We start from the raw sequence: 15,223 nt of genomic DNA on the forward strand, positions 1-15,223 counted from the left end.
CCACTATATGGGAAAGGGCATCTGGAAACTCAAGAAAAAGTTTGACCGCGATCCAACGGTCGGATTAAAAGTTATGGCCCTTACGAACTGTTACTCTTGCCTGGCGCGACCAGACCTCCTCCTCACCGAGTATCGATTCCACATCCACAATATGGAAAAGGGCATCCGGAAACTCCTGTAAAATTTAGATCGAGATCTAAGGGTTGGATCAAAGGTTATTGCCTTTACGAACCGTTACTCTAGCCTGGCGCGACCCGACCTCCTTCTCATCGAGTATCGATTCCATATCCACTATATGGAAAAGGGCATCCGAAAACTCCTGTAAAATTTAGATCGAGATCTAATGATCGGATCAAAAGTTATTGCCTTTACGAACCGTTACTCTTGCCTGGCGCGACCAGACCTCCTCCTCAACGAGTATTGATTCCATATCCAATTTAATCGAAAAGGGCCTCCGAAAACTACAGTAAAATTTTGATCCCGATCTAACGGTATGATCAAAAGTTATGGCCCGTTCGAACCGTTACTCTTGCCTGGCGTGACTAGACCTCCTCCTCACCGAGTATCGATTCCACAACCACTATATGGAAAGAGGCATCCGGAAACTCATCTAAATTTGGATCGTGATCCAACGATCGGATCAAAAGTTATGGCCCGTACAAATCGTTACTCTTGCTTGGCGCGACCCAACCTCTTTCTCATCGAGTATCGATTCGACATCCACTATATGGAAAAGGGCATCCGAAAACTCGAGTAAAATTTAGATCGAGATCTAACGGTCGGATCAAAAGTTATTGCCTTTACAAACCGTTATTCTAGTCAGGCGCGACCAGACCTCCTCCTCATCGAGTATCGATTCCACATCCACTATATGGAAAAAGGACCTCCGGAAACTCCAGTAAAATTTTGATCCCGATGCAACGATCGGATCAATAGTTATGGCGCGTTCGAACCGTTACTCTTGCCTGGCGCGACCAGACCTCCTCCTCACCGAGTATCGATTCCACAACCACTATATGGAAAGGGGCATCCGGAAACTCATCTAAATTTGGATCGCGATCCAACGATCGGATCAAAAGTTATGGCCCGTTCGAACCGTTACTCTTACCTGGCGCGACCAGACATCCTGCTCACCGAGTATCGATTCCACATCCACTACATGGAAAAAGGCCTCCGAAAACTAAGGTAAAAATTTGATCGCGATCCAACGGTCAGATCAAAAGTTATGGCCCGTTCGAACCGTTACTCTTGCCTGGCGCGACCAGACCTTCTCCTCATCGAGTATCAATTCCACATACACTATATGTAAAAGGCCATCCGGAAATTCCAGTAAAATTTAGATCGAGATCTAATGTTCGGATCAAAAGTTATTGGCTTTCCGAACCGTTACTCTTGCCTGGCGCGACCAGATCTCCTCCACACCGTGTATCGATTCCACATCCACTATATGGAAAAGGGCATCCGGAAACTCTTGTAAAATTTAGATCCAGATCCAACGTGCGCATCAAAATTAATTGCCCTTACAAACCATTACTCTAGCCTGGCGCGACCAGACCTCCTCATCAACGAGTGTTGATTCCACATCCACTATATGGAAAAGGGCCTCCCGAAACTCATGTAAAATTTGGATTTTGATCCAACGATGGGATCAAAAGTTATGGCCTGTTAGAACCGTTACTCTTGCCTGGCGCGACCAGACCTCCTACTCACCACGTATGGATTCCACATCCACTATATGGATATAGGACCTCCTGAAACTCATGTCAAATTTGGATCGTGATCCAACGATCGGATCAAAAGTTATGCCCTGTTCGAACCGTTACTCTTGCCTGGCGCGACCAGACCTCCTCCTCACCGAGTATGGATTCCACATCCACTATATGGATATAGGACCTCCGGAAACTCCACTAAAATTTTGATCCCGATCCAAAGATCGGATCTATAGTTATGGCCCGTTCGAACCGTTACTCTTGCGTGGCGCGACCAGACCTCCTCATCAACTAGTGTTGATTCCACATCCACTATATGGAAAAGGGCCTCCCGAAACTCATGTAAAATTTGGATTTTGATCCAACGATGGGATCAAAAGTTATGGCCTCTTAGAACCGTTACTCTTGCCTGGCGCGACAAGACCTCCTCCTCACCGAGTATGGATTCCACATCCACTATATGAAAAAAGGACATCCGGAAACTCCACTAAAATTTTGATCCCGATCCAACGATCGGATCTATAGTTATGGCCCGTTCGAACCGTTACTCTTGCTTGGCGCGACCCGACCTCCTTCTCATAGAGTATCGATTCCACATCCACTATATGGAAAAAGGGCATCCGGAAACTCCTGTAAAATTTAGATCGAGATCTAACGGTCGGATCAAAAGTTATTGCCTTTACGAACCGTTACTCTAGCCAGGCGCGACCAGACGTCCTCCTCACCGAGTATCTATTCCACAACCACTATATGGAAAGGGGCATCCGGAGACTCATGTAAAATTTGGATCGTGATCCAACGATCGGATCAAAAGTTACGGCCCGTTCGAACCTTTACTCTTGCCTGGCGCGACCAGACCTCCTCATCAACGAGTAATGATTCCACATCAACTATATGGAAACGGGCATCCGAAAACTCAGGTAAAATTTTGATCGCGATCCAACGGTCGAGTCAAAAGTTATGGCCTTTACGAACCGTTACTCTAGCCTGGCGTGTAACAACCCGGCTTTCTAAGCCCAAAACAATAGTAAATTTTTTTTTTTTATATATCACATGGTGCCGGTAATCAAAGAACTTGAATCCTCACAACATCAAAATATAATCCATACAATCAACAGTTCATTCAAAAGCGAATCTTACACAAACACATAATATTAAGGTTGCATGATTTGAAGTTCATATTAAAAATATATATACATGGACATGAGTTTGCACTCTTATACTTCTAATAGCCATCACAATTTTTAAACAAAAAGGATCTAATAAAAGTTATACATTCAGTACATTGATCCCTACAAAATACATTGTGATTTAGAATGCATCGACTTAATTCCTTGCAAAAGTAGGTTCCCGTGTATCGGGTATCCTAGACATCTCGTTGGTGTGACGTCCCTGCAGCAGTACAAAACATTTAAGAGAAAACAAATACTTAATAATAATAATAATGGTAACTAACGGCCTAGCAATTAAATAAGCATTAACATTTATAATTTCTTCATGTATTTGATGTAACAATTAGTAGTACATATAGATACACAAGTTTTTGAATGCCATTCGCCAAAACTAGTCGTTTATTTGTCCCGGATTCCATAGCGATAGCTGCGTCGCTGCCAATCCTAAAATCGGCAGCCGAAACTACATCGCTGTCGATCAAGGAATCGGCAGCGAAACTGGATCGCTGCCGATGTCTGTATCGGCAGCGAAGACTGCATCGCTGCCGATCCAGAATCGGCAGCGAATACTGTGTCGCTGCCGATCCAGAATCGGCAGCGGAACTGCGTCGCTGCCGATCCACAATCGACAGCGAAATCATCCCTTTTTAACCCGGCCATCCATTCGGACGCCATTAGCCAAAGCTAATCATTCTTTGTCCTGGCCATCCATTCGGATGCCATTAGCCGAAGCTAATCACTCTTTGTCCCGGCCATCCGTTTGGATGCCATTAGCCGAAGCTAATCAGTCCTTCATCCCGGCCATCCATTCGGACGCCATTAGCCAAAGCTAATCATTCTTTGTCCCGGCCATCCGTTTGGATGCCATTAGCCGAAGCTAATCAGTCTTTTGTCCCGGCCATCCATTCGGATGCCATTAGCCGAAGCTAATCACTCTTTTATCAACAATTAAGCGTTCGACAATTTAATATCGGTTCTAACAATATGGTAGTACTCAAGTTAAAATATTCCAAGATTCAACGTATGAAAAAGAAAGGTGCAAGTCACCTACCTGCTCCACCTGTGGGTCGTTCCTGTCTTGATGATGGTCCAATCCCGACCGCACCACCTAAGACATCAATGGTCACAAATCAGCACAGTTGTATTTATTTTATTTTTGAATCACATTCATCATCACACTTATTTCAATAGTTCATATGTTCACATTCAAGTGTTCTCTATTTTACACCATCATATCATGAAATTGTTATTAGCAATTAAGTCATTCCTGCCTAGGAGGCTTATTGTAGGAATCGGCAGCGAGAACTGGTTCGTTGCAGGCTGCCCAATTCGGCAGCGAGAACTGGTTCGCTGCAGGCTGCCAGTTCGGCAGCGAGAACTGCACCGCTGTTGGCGCCACAGTTTCGCTGCACAACGCACAACTCGGCAGCGAATATCACTTCGCTGCAGGAGGTTCAGCTGCGGCAGCGGAACAGAATTTCGCTGCGCAACACACAAATCGGCAGCGAATATCAAATCGCTGCAGGAGGTTCAGTTGCGTCAGCGAAACAGAATTTCGCTGCGCAACACACAAATCGGCAGCGAATATTAAATCGCTGCAGCAGGTTCAGTTGCGGCAGCGAAACAGAATTTCGCTGCGCAACACACAATTCGGCAGCGAATATCAAATCGCTGCAGGAGGTTCAGTTGCGTCAGCGAAACAGAATTTCGCTGCGCAACACACAAATCGGCAGCGAATATCAAATCGCTGCAGGAGGTTCAGTTGCGGCAGCGGAACAGAATTTCGCTGCGCAACACACAAATCGGCAGCGAATATCAAATCGCTGCAGGAGGTTCAGTTGCGTCAGCGAAACAGAATTTCGCTGCGCAACACACAAATCGGCAGCGAATATTAAATCGCTGCAGCAGGTTCAGTTGCGGCAGCGAAACAGAATTTCGCTGCGCAACAGACAATTCGGCAGCGAATATCAAATCGCTGCAGGAGGTTCAGTTGCGTCAGCGAAACAGAATTTCGCTGCGCAACACACAAATCGGCAGCGAATATCAAATCGCTGCAGGAGGTTCAGTTGCGGCAGCGAAACAGAATTTTGCTGCGCAACACACAGATCGGCAGCGAATATTAAATCGCTGCAGCAGGTTCAGTTGCGGCAGCGAAACAGAATTTCGCTGCGCAACACACAAATCGGCAGCGAATATCAAATCACTGCAGTAGGTTCAGTTGCGTCAGCGAAACAGAATTTCGCTGCGCAACACACAAATCGGCAGCGAATATTAATTCGCTGCAGCAGGTTCAGTTGCGGCAGCGAAACAGAATTTCGCTGCGCAACACACAATTCGGCAGCGAATATTAATTCGCTGCAGCAGGTTCAGTTGCGGCAGCGAAACAGAATTTCGCTGCGCAACACACAAATCGGCAGCGAATATCAAATCGTTGCAGGAGGTTCAGTTGCGTCAGCGAAACTCAGTTGCGTCAGCGAAACAGAATTTCGCTGCGCAACACACAAATCGGCAGCATCAATTTCAGCACAATCATCACAGGAGAACACATTAATTCCAGCAACAAACATCACAGCAGAACACATTAATTCCATCAACAATCATCACAGCAGAACACATTAAGTCCAGCAACAACATCACAGCAGAACACATTAATTACCCCCTAGTTAAAGCCAGCCCTCTACCATGATTTGTTAGATGTTCTGAAATTGACTTTATTTCACTTTTGTTTGCTTGTTCTCTTGGTTAATTTCAGCTTCTTTCACAGCTGGCTTAGGTCTTAGATCAATTCTTTTCTTAGGGTTTTTCTTCTTCATTTTCGTTTTTGATCTTACGGGGGAGAGGAAGAGAGTTTTAATGACCCATACCTTCTGAATTTAACTAAGTTTGAGGAAGGTTTAACACTATTCAGCTGCTGGTTCTCCTCCTTCTTCTTCCTCACGTTTTCCAGCTCTCTTTTTCCTCTCCTCTATGCAGCTGCCCACTCCTCTCTCAAGGTCTCATCTCTCCCTCACAAGTTCACAAAGTAATCTCTACTGGTCTGATTCACGTTTCTGTTGTGAAAGGGGAAGGGAAGAACGGCATGCAGCTGCTGGATTTGGAAGAAGATGGGTCATTCTCTCTCCCCTCTTTGTATTTATACTACCCATCCAATGAAATGGGTTGTTTGGGGGTTGGTTTAGGTGTGTCCTTATCCTTGTTTAGTTTATCTAAAATCAGTTTTACCCCTCCCTCCCAGCTCTGCGTCACTGTTCATTGAGAAATCGGCAGCGAAAACTGCATCGCTGCCGATTTCTGCATCGGCAGCGAAAACTGCGTCGCTGCCGATTTCTGCATCGGCAGCGAAAACTGCGTCGCTGCCGATCAAGAAATGGGCAGCGAAAACTGTGTCGCTACCGATATCTGTATCGGTAGTGAAGGCTGCGTCGCTGCCAAGTCCAGAATCGGCAGCGAAAACTGCATCGCTGCCGATTTCTGCATCGGCAGCGAAAACTGCGTCGCTGCCAAGTCCAGAATCGGCAGCGAAAACTGCATCGCTGCCCAGTCCAGAATCGGCAGCGAAAACTGCATCGCTGCCCAGTCCAGAATCGGCAGCGAATACTGCATCGCTGCCGATTTCTGCATCGGCAGCGAAAACTGCGTCGCTGCCGATTTCTGCATCGGCAGCGAAAACTGCATTCATCATCATCTCTCTCTCTCTAAATATATATATATATTCCTTTGGGTGTTTACATTCTCCCCTCCTAAATATGAATTTCGTCCTCGAAATTTAAGAAGTTTCACACTCCATACCTGGTAGATCAAATAAATTGGGGTACTTTTTTCTCATCTCAGCCTCCCTCTCCCAAGTTTCCTCTTCTACTTGAGCATTTCGCCATAAGATTCTAACGATGGGGATCTTTTTGCTCCGTAACTCCTTCACTTCTTGATCTAGTATCCTTATGGGCCTCAATTCCAGTGTTAAGTCTTCCTTGACCTCTACTGGGACCTGGGGTAGAACTCGGGCGGGGTCTACGTTAGCCTTCCTTAACAAGGAGACATGGAACACATCATGGACCCTGGCTAACTGTGGGGGCAAATCCACCTTGTAGGCTACTGGTCCAACTCGTTGTAAGATTTTGAAGGGTCCAATGAAACGGGGAGTTAACTTTCCTTTCAATCCAAATCGTAGCATGTTCTTCCATGGGGCTACCTTCAGGAACACCTGGTCCCCCGTACTGAACTCGAGAGGTCTTCTCCTCACATCGGCATACTTCTTCTGTCTATCCTGTGCGGCTTTGATGCGATCCCTGATAATTCTCACTTTCTCCGTGGTGACTTGAACTAACTCTGCGCCATATAACTTCCGGTCCCCAATTTCCTCCCAACATAAAGGAGTTCTACACCTCCTACCATACAAGGCTTCATATGGGGCCATCCCTATTGTGGCTTGGTGACTATTGTTATACGTGAACTCCACCAATGCCATGTGTTCCTCCCAGTTTCCTCCAAATTCTAGCACACATGCCCGTAATAGGTCTTCCAAGACTTGAATGACTCTTTCCGATTGGCCATCCGTTTGAGGGTGAAACGCAGTGCTCATGTCCAATCTTGTCCCCAAGGCATGTTGTATGCTCGGCCAAAGTCGAGAGGTGAACCTAGGATCTCGATCCGATACAATGGACACCGGAATCCCATGAAGTCGTACCACCTCATTTATGTAGATCTTGGCAAGCTTGTCCACCGAGTCGGTCATCTTTACAGGCAAGAATAGTGCGGATTTCGTCAACCGATCCACAATGACCCATATTGCATCATTTCCTTTTCTCCCCTTGGGAAATCCTGACACGAAATCCATGGTGATCATCTCCCACTTCCATTCTGGAATTTGTAATGGCTGTAATGGTCCCGCAGGCCTTTGGTGTTCAACCTTGACTTGTTGACATATCCCACACTTTGACACATACTCAGCTATTTCCCTTTTCATATTAGGCCACCAATAGAGGTGTTTCAGGTCTCGGTACATCTTAGTACTGCCAGGATGTATGGAGAATTTGGACTCATGTGCTTCTTGCAGAACCATACGTTTGATTGTTTCGTCATCAGGCACGTACAACCGTTGTCCCATCATCAAGGATCCATCATCCGCTACTCGGAATTTCATTTTTACCCCGGCCTCCACATTCTTCCTAATCTTGGATCCCACCTTGTCATGGAATTGGGCATGTAGTATCTGTTCTCGATACGTTGGTCGCACCAATAATTGGGCTACTAACCCACCTCTTGCATCAATTCCCAAATCTGCACCCAACTCTTTTAATTCTGCCAATTGCCGCTCCTTTCCCACTGTTAAGCTTCCCAAGGAGGCTTTATTTTTGCGACTGAGGGCATCTGCCACCACATTTGCTTTCCCCGGGTGGTATTCTATGGTGCAATCATAATCCTTAATGAGCTCCATCCACCTTCTTTGCCGCATGTTCAACTCCTTTTGCGACATCAGATACTTCAGGCTCTTATGATCAGTAAAAATTTGGGTTCGAGACCCATACAAATAGTGTCTCCATATCCTCAAGGCAAATACTACAGCTGCCAACTCCAGGTCGTGCACCGGGTAGTTCACCTCATGAGTCTTTAATTGCCTTGATGCATAGGCGATCACCTTCCCATGTTGCATCAAAACACACCCCAATCCCTTCCCCGAGGCATCACTATATACCACAAAACCCTCGGTCCCTGAGGGGAGAGTTAAGACTGGAGCAGTGGTGAGCCTCCTCTTCAATTCTTGGAAGCTTGCCTCACATTCTTCCGACCACACCCACTTCTTATCCTTCCTAGTTAGCTGGGTCAAAGGGGTTGCAATCAGGGAAAAACCTTCGATAAATCTCCGATAGTATCCTGCAAGTCCCAGGAAACTACGTATTTCAGTGACCGAAGTCGGTCTTTCCCATTTCAAGACTGCTTCGACTTTTTGAGGGTCGACAAAAACACCTTCGGCTGAAATGACATGTCCCAAAAACGTCACTCTTTTCAGCCAAAATTCACATTTACTCAATTTTGCATATAACTGGTGATCTCTCAAGGTTTGTAAGGTTTGTCTCAAGTGTTCTTCGTGCTCCTTGAAAGAATTCGAGTACACCAGTATATCATCAATGAATACCACCACAAACTTATCCAGGTATGGTTGGAAAACCCGATTCATCAAATCCATGAAGAGGGCTGGGGCGTTCGTCAACCCGAACGGTAACACCAAAAATTCATAGTGTCCGTAACGAGTTCTAAATGCGGTCTTTGCTACATCCGCTTCTTTAATCTTCATCTGATAGTACCCTGATCTCAGATCTATCTTCGAAAATGCCCTCGCTCCCTTTAATTGGTCGAACAAATCATCTATCCGAGGTAACGGATACTTGTTTTTCATTGTTATTTTGTTCAACTGTCGATAGTCAATACAAAGCCTATGGGTTCCATCTTTCTTTCTTACAAATAGGACCGGTGCTCCCCAAGGAGAATTACTGGGCCGTATGAACCCCTTGTCTAATAATTCATGTAATTGAGTCTTTAACTCGTTCAGTTCTGCTGGAGCCATCCGATACGGTTGTTGGGCTATGGGTGGGACTCCAGGAAAAGTGTCTATAGACACCTCTACCTCTCGCTCCGGGGGTAGTCCTGGTAGTTCTTCTGGAAACACATCTGGGAAATCCTTCACCACAGGAATATCCTTCAATCGTGGACCTTCATCATCAGAGTTTAAGATGTATGCGAGGTATCCCATACATCCCTTTCTTAAAAGTTTTTGGGCTGTTACCACCGATATTAAAGCATTCAGTTTGGGAAATATCTCTCCTTCAAAAGTCATTTTCTCGCCCTTAGGTGTTTGAAAAGTAACAGTTTTAGCATAACAATCTATTAGTGCCTTATATTTACTCAACCAATCCATGCCTAGTATTATGTCAAAATCATGCAGCTCTAAGGGAATCAAGTCTACTTCTGTTTCATACCCGGATAAACTAACCCCCACATCCACATATACAATATTTGTTTCAACCATGTTTCCCATTGGAGTTCCAATTACAAACCCCTTCTCTACTATTTCTACTTCCTTTCTTAATTTAGTGACACTTCTCTTAGCAATGAATGAGTGGGTGGCACCCGGATCAAACAATACATGCATATTAAAATCATTCAACAGTAGTGTACCTGCCACCACATCCGATGCAGCCCTGGCCTCCTCCTGTGTCAGGTGGAAGACCCTCCCTGGGGTCCGATCATTTTGTGCCCTCGGCTTCCCTCGACTGGAGTTTGCCCCTGATTGAGAAGATCTCACTGGCCTATTAACGGTGACTGACTGCTGGTGGCTCTGACTGGGCTGTCTATAGCTCTGTACTTGTCCGGTGTTTCTTTTGGGGCAATCCCTCTTGTAATGACCTTTCCCACCACAGTAATGACACCCTTGGCTAAGATACTGGCAGTTCCTCCACCTATGACCCTCTCCTCTGCACACAAAGCATCGCCCAGGGGAAACTGAGCAGTCCCCAGGGTGTTTTTGTCCACATTTTACACAAAAAGGATAGTCAACTCCCCTGCGGTCACCGGTCCCAGTTGAAGAGTTTGCCCTCGAGTGCGACTGTCCCGCCATCATTCTCCCACTTGACTGTTGGTGAGGCGGTAATATCAAACTCCCCTTCTTCCCGTGCTGCTCAAACACTCCACTTTTTCCTTTCTTCGGGTGCGGTGGTCTGCCGCTGAAATAGTCCCCATCTCTCTTTTTGCTTATACTCTGATACCCCCCTTGGCTTTCTCCAATACATGCCTCCAGAGCTTGTGCAGCCTCAATCAACTCCCTCACCGATTTAAATCGCAAGGCGATCAATCCTTGTCTCAAATCCTGTCGTAAACCATCTCTCAACTTTTCAATCATATGTTCCTCTGTCGGCACATAATGTGGGGCGAACAATGAGAGGTCATGGAATCTCCTTTCGTACTCCAATACTGACATATCACCCTGTCTTAATGCTAAGAACTCTTGTTCTTTCACCTTGCGATGATACTTGGAATAAAACTGATTCTCAAACTCTGTCTTGAAATCACTCCAAGTTAGGGTCTCAGTCGCACGCCTCAGCTGAACTGTTTCCCACCATGTCATGGCCCTATCAGATAGTAATTGGGATGCACAATTTACCCTCAAACCCTCGGGTATGCTTATTTGAATCATTGTCTTTTCTACCTTCCTGATCCATCTTCCAGCTATCTCTGCATCTTGTTCCCCCATATACGGTTCACAACCCATTTCCCTCATACTCTTGACTAGTCGCACCAGTGGTACCACATTATCCATGGTCATGCTGGTCGTAGGGGCTGCTGGTGGAATCTGCGTGGTAGGGGTTGTTTGTGCTGCTGAACTAGCCATGCCTTCCATCACTGCTTTAACTATTTGTACAAGGAGTCCTGCATCTACATATTGTGGGGGCACACCAGTTGGAACAGTAGATGGCTGTGCTTCTGATCTTTCTCGCTGCTCCGTTGCGACTGGGGGTGTTCCCTCTGTCTGATGAGACCTCGGGCCTTCTCCTGCCACCGTATCTTCCCCCTGCAAAGTTTCGGGCGGTATTATCGGAGCATGAGATGCCGTATCATCTAAGGGATCTTCGTCTTGCCAACCTTGGGCACCTCGGTTCATGCCCCTCCTTTCTAAGGAGGGTGGCTCAGTTCGTGTCCCTTGTCGGGTGCGTACCATCCTGAAATTCATCGCAACAACACATTTATTAATGATCCTCAGGATCCATACCAAGTGCTCTGATACCAACTGTAACAACCCGGCTTTCTAAGCCCAAAACAATAGTAAATTTTTTTTTTATATATATCACATGGTGCCGGTAATCAAAGAACTTGAATCCTCACAACATCAAAATACAATCCATACAATCAACAGTTCATTCAAAAGCGAATCTTACACAAACACATAATATTAAGGTTGCATGATTTGAAGTTCATATTAAAAATATATATACATGGACATGAGTTTGCACTCTTATACTTCTAATAGCCATCACAATTTTTAAACAAAAAGGATCTAATAAAAGTTATACATTCAGTACATTGATCCCTACAAAATACATTGTGATTTAGAATGCATCTACTTAATTCCTTGCAAAAGTAGGTTCCCGTGTATTGGGTATCCTAGACATCTCGTTGGTGTGACGTCCCTGCAGTAGTACAAAACATTTAAGAGAAAACAAATACTTAATAATAATAATAATGGTAACTAACGGCCTAGCAATTAAATAAGCATTAACATTTATAATTTCTTCATGTATTTGATGTAACAATTAGTAGTACATATAGATACACAAGTTTTCAAATGTCATTCGCCAAAACTAGTCGTTTATTTGTCCCGGATTCCATAGCGATAGCTGCGTCGCTGCCAATCCTAAAATCGGCAGCCGAAACTACATCGCTGTCGATCAAGGAATCGGCAGCGAAACTGGATCGCTGCCGATGTCTGTATCGGCAGCGAAGACTGCATCGCTGCCGATCCAGAATCGGCAGCGAATACTGTGTCGCTGCCGATCCAGAATCGGCAGCGGAACTGCGTCGCTGCCGATCCACAATCGGCAGCGAAATCATCCCTTTTTAACCCGGCCATCCATTCGGACGCCATTAGCCAAAGCTAATCATTCTTTGTCCCGGCCATCCATTCGGATGCCATTAGCCGAAGCTAATCACTCTTTGTCCCGGCCATCCGTTTGGATGCCATTAGCCGAAGCTAATCAGTCCTTCATCCCGGCCATCCATTCGGACGCCATTAGCCAAAGCTAATCATTCTTTGTCCCGGCCATCCGTTTGGATGCCATTAGCCGAAGCTAATCAGTCTTTTGTCCCGGCCATCCATTCGGATGCCATTAGCCGAAGCTAATCACTCTTTTATCAACAATTAAGCGTTCGACAATTTAATATCGGTTCTAACAATATGGTAGTACTCAAGTTAAAATATTCCAAGATTCAACGTATGAAAAAGAAAGGTGCAAGTCACCTACCTGCTCCACCTGTGGGTCGTTCCTGTCTTGATGATGGTCCAATCCCGACCGCACCACCTAAGACATCAATGGTCACAAATCAGCACAGTTGTATTTATTTTATTTTTGAATCACATTCATCATCACACTTATTTCAATAGTTCATATGTTCACATTCAAGTGTTCCCTATTTTACACCATCATATCATGAAATTGTTATTAGCAATTAAGTCATTCCTGCCTAGGAGGCTTATTGTAGGAATCGGCAGCGAGAACTGGTTCGTTGCAGGCTGCCCAATTCGGCAGCGAGAACTGGTTCGCTGCAGGCTGCCAGTTCGGCAGCGAGAACTGCACCGCTGTTGGCGCCACAGTTTCGCTGCACAACGCACAACTCGGTAGCGAATATCACTTCGCTGCAGGAGGTTCAGCTGCGGCAGCGGAACAGAATTTCGCTGCGCAACACACAAATCGGCAGCGAATATCAAATCGCTGCAGGAGGTTCAGTTGCGTCAGCGAAACAGAATTTCGCTGCGCAACACACAAATCGGCAGTGAATATTAATTCGCTGCAGCAGGTTCAGTTGCGGCAGCGAAACAGAATTTCGCTGCGCAACACACAATTCGGCAGCGAATATTAATTCGCTGCAGCAGGTTCAGTTGCGGCAGCGAAACAGAATTTCGCTGCGCAACACACAAATCGGCAGCGAATATCAAATCGCTGCAGGAGGTTCAGTTGCGTCAGCGAAACAGAATTTCGCTGCGCAACACACAAATCGGCAGCGAATATTAATTCGCTGCAGCAGGTTCAGTTGCGTCAGCGAAACAGAATTTCGCTGCGCAACACACAAATCGGCAGCATCAATTTCAGCACAATCATCATAGGAGAACACATTAATTCCAGCAACAAACATCACAGCAGAACACATTAATTCCAGCAACAATCATCACAGCAGAACACATTAAGTCCAGCAACAACATCACAGCAGAACACATTAATTACCCCCTAGTTAAAGCCAGCCCTCTACCATGATTTGTTAGATGTTCTGAAATTGACTTTATTTCACTTTTGTTTGCTTGTTCTCTTGGTTAATTTCAGCTTCTTTCACAGCTGGCTTAGGTCTTAGATCAATTCTTTTCTTAGGGTTTTTCTTCTTCATTTTCGTTTTTGATCTTACGGGGGAGAGGAAGAGAGTTTTAATGACCCATACCTTCTGAATTTAACTAAGTTTGAGGAAGGTTTAACACTATTCAGCTGCTGGTTCTCCTCCTTCTTCTTCCTCACGTTTTCCAGCTCTCTTTTTCCTCTCCTCTATGCAGCTGCCCACTCCTCTCTCAAGGTCTCATCTCTCCCTCACAAGTTCACAAAGTAATCTCTACTGGTCTGATTCACGTTTCTGTTGTGAAAAGGGAAGGGAAGAACGGCATGCAGCTGCTGGATTTGGAAGAAGATGGGTCATTCTCTCTCCCCTCTTTGTATTTATACTACCCATCCAATGAAATGGGTTGTTTGGGGGTTGGTTTAGGTGTGTCCTTATCCTTGTTTAGTTTATCTAAAATTAGTTTTACCCCCCCCTCCCAGCTCTGCGTCACTGTTCATTGAGAAATCGGCAGCGAAAACTGCATCGCTGCCGATTTCTGCATCGGCAGCGAAAACTGCGTCGCTGCCGATTTCTGCATCGGCAGCGAAAACTGCGTCGCTGCCGATCAAGAAATGGGCAGCGAAAACTGTGTCGCTACCGATATCTGTATCGGTAGTGAAGGCTGCGTCGCTGCCCAGTCCAGAATCGGCAGCGAAAACTGCATCGCTGCCGATTTCTGCATCGGCAGCGAAAACTGCGTCGCTGCCCAGTCCAGAATCGGCAGCGAAAACTGCATCGCTGCCCAGTCCAGAATCGGCAGCGAAAACTGCATCGCTGCCCAGTCCAGAATCGGCAGCGAATACTGCATCGCTGCTGATTTCTGCATCGGCAGCGAAAACTGCGTCGCTGCCGATTTCTGCATCAGCAGCGAAAACTGCGTCGCTGCCGATTTCTGCATCGGCAGCGAAAACTGCATTCATCATCATCTCTCTCTCTCTAAATATATATATATATATTCCTTTGGGTGTTTACATGGCGCGACCAGACCTCATCATCAACGAGTGTTGATTCCACATCCACTATATGGAAAAGGGCCTCCCGAAACTCATGTAAAATTTGGATTTTGATCCAACGATGGGATCAAAAGTTATGGCCTGTTAGAACCGTTACTCTTGCCTGGCGCGACCAGACCTCCTCCTCACCAAGTATGGATTCCACATCCACTATATGGATATAGGACCTCCTGAAACTCATGTCAAATTTGGATCGTAATCC

General features: G+C 45.8%; 1 long non-coding RNA gene across 1 annotated transcript; it reads right to left on the reverse strand.

Annotated features, from left to right (window-relative positions):
* Positions 1 to 11,796: 11,796 nt before the first annotated feature.
* On the reverse strand, positions 11,797 to 13,082 carry LOC127904418 (uncharacterized). Its single transcript, XR_008057587.1, has 2 exons — positions 12,892 to 13,082; positions 11,797 to 12,060 (listed from the first exon to the last, which is right to left on the reverse strand). It is a non-coding gene; the product is annotated as an uncharacterized LOC127904418 (long non-coding RNA).
* Between the last annotated feature and the right edge of the window lie 2,141 nt (positions 13,083 to 15,223).

The sequence above is a fragment of the Populus trichocarpa genome, chromosome 16, assembly GCF_000002775.5.
Source record: "Populus trichocarpa isolate Nisqually-1 chromosome 16, P.trichocarpa_v4.1, whole genome shotgun sequence".
In the NCBI taxonomy this organism is placed as follows: Eukaryota; Viridiplantae; Streptophyta; class Magnoliopsida; order Malpighiales; family Salicaceae; genus Populus; species Populus trichocarpa.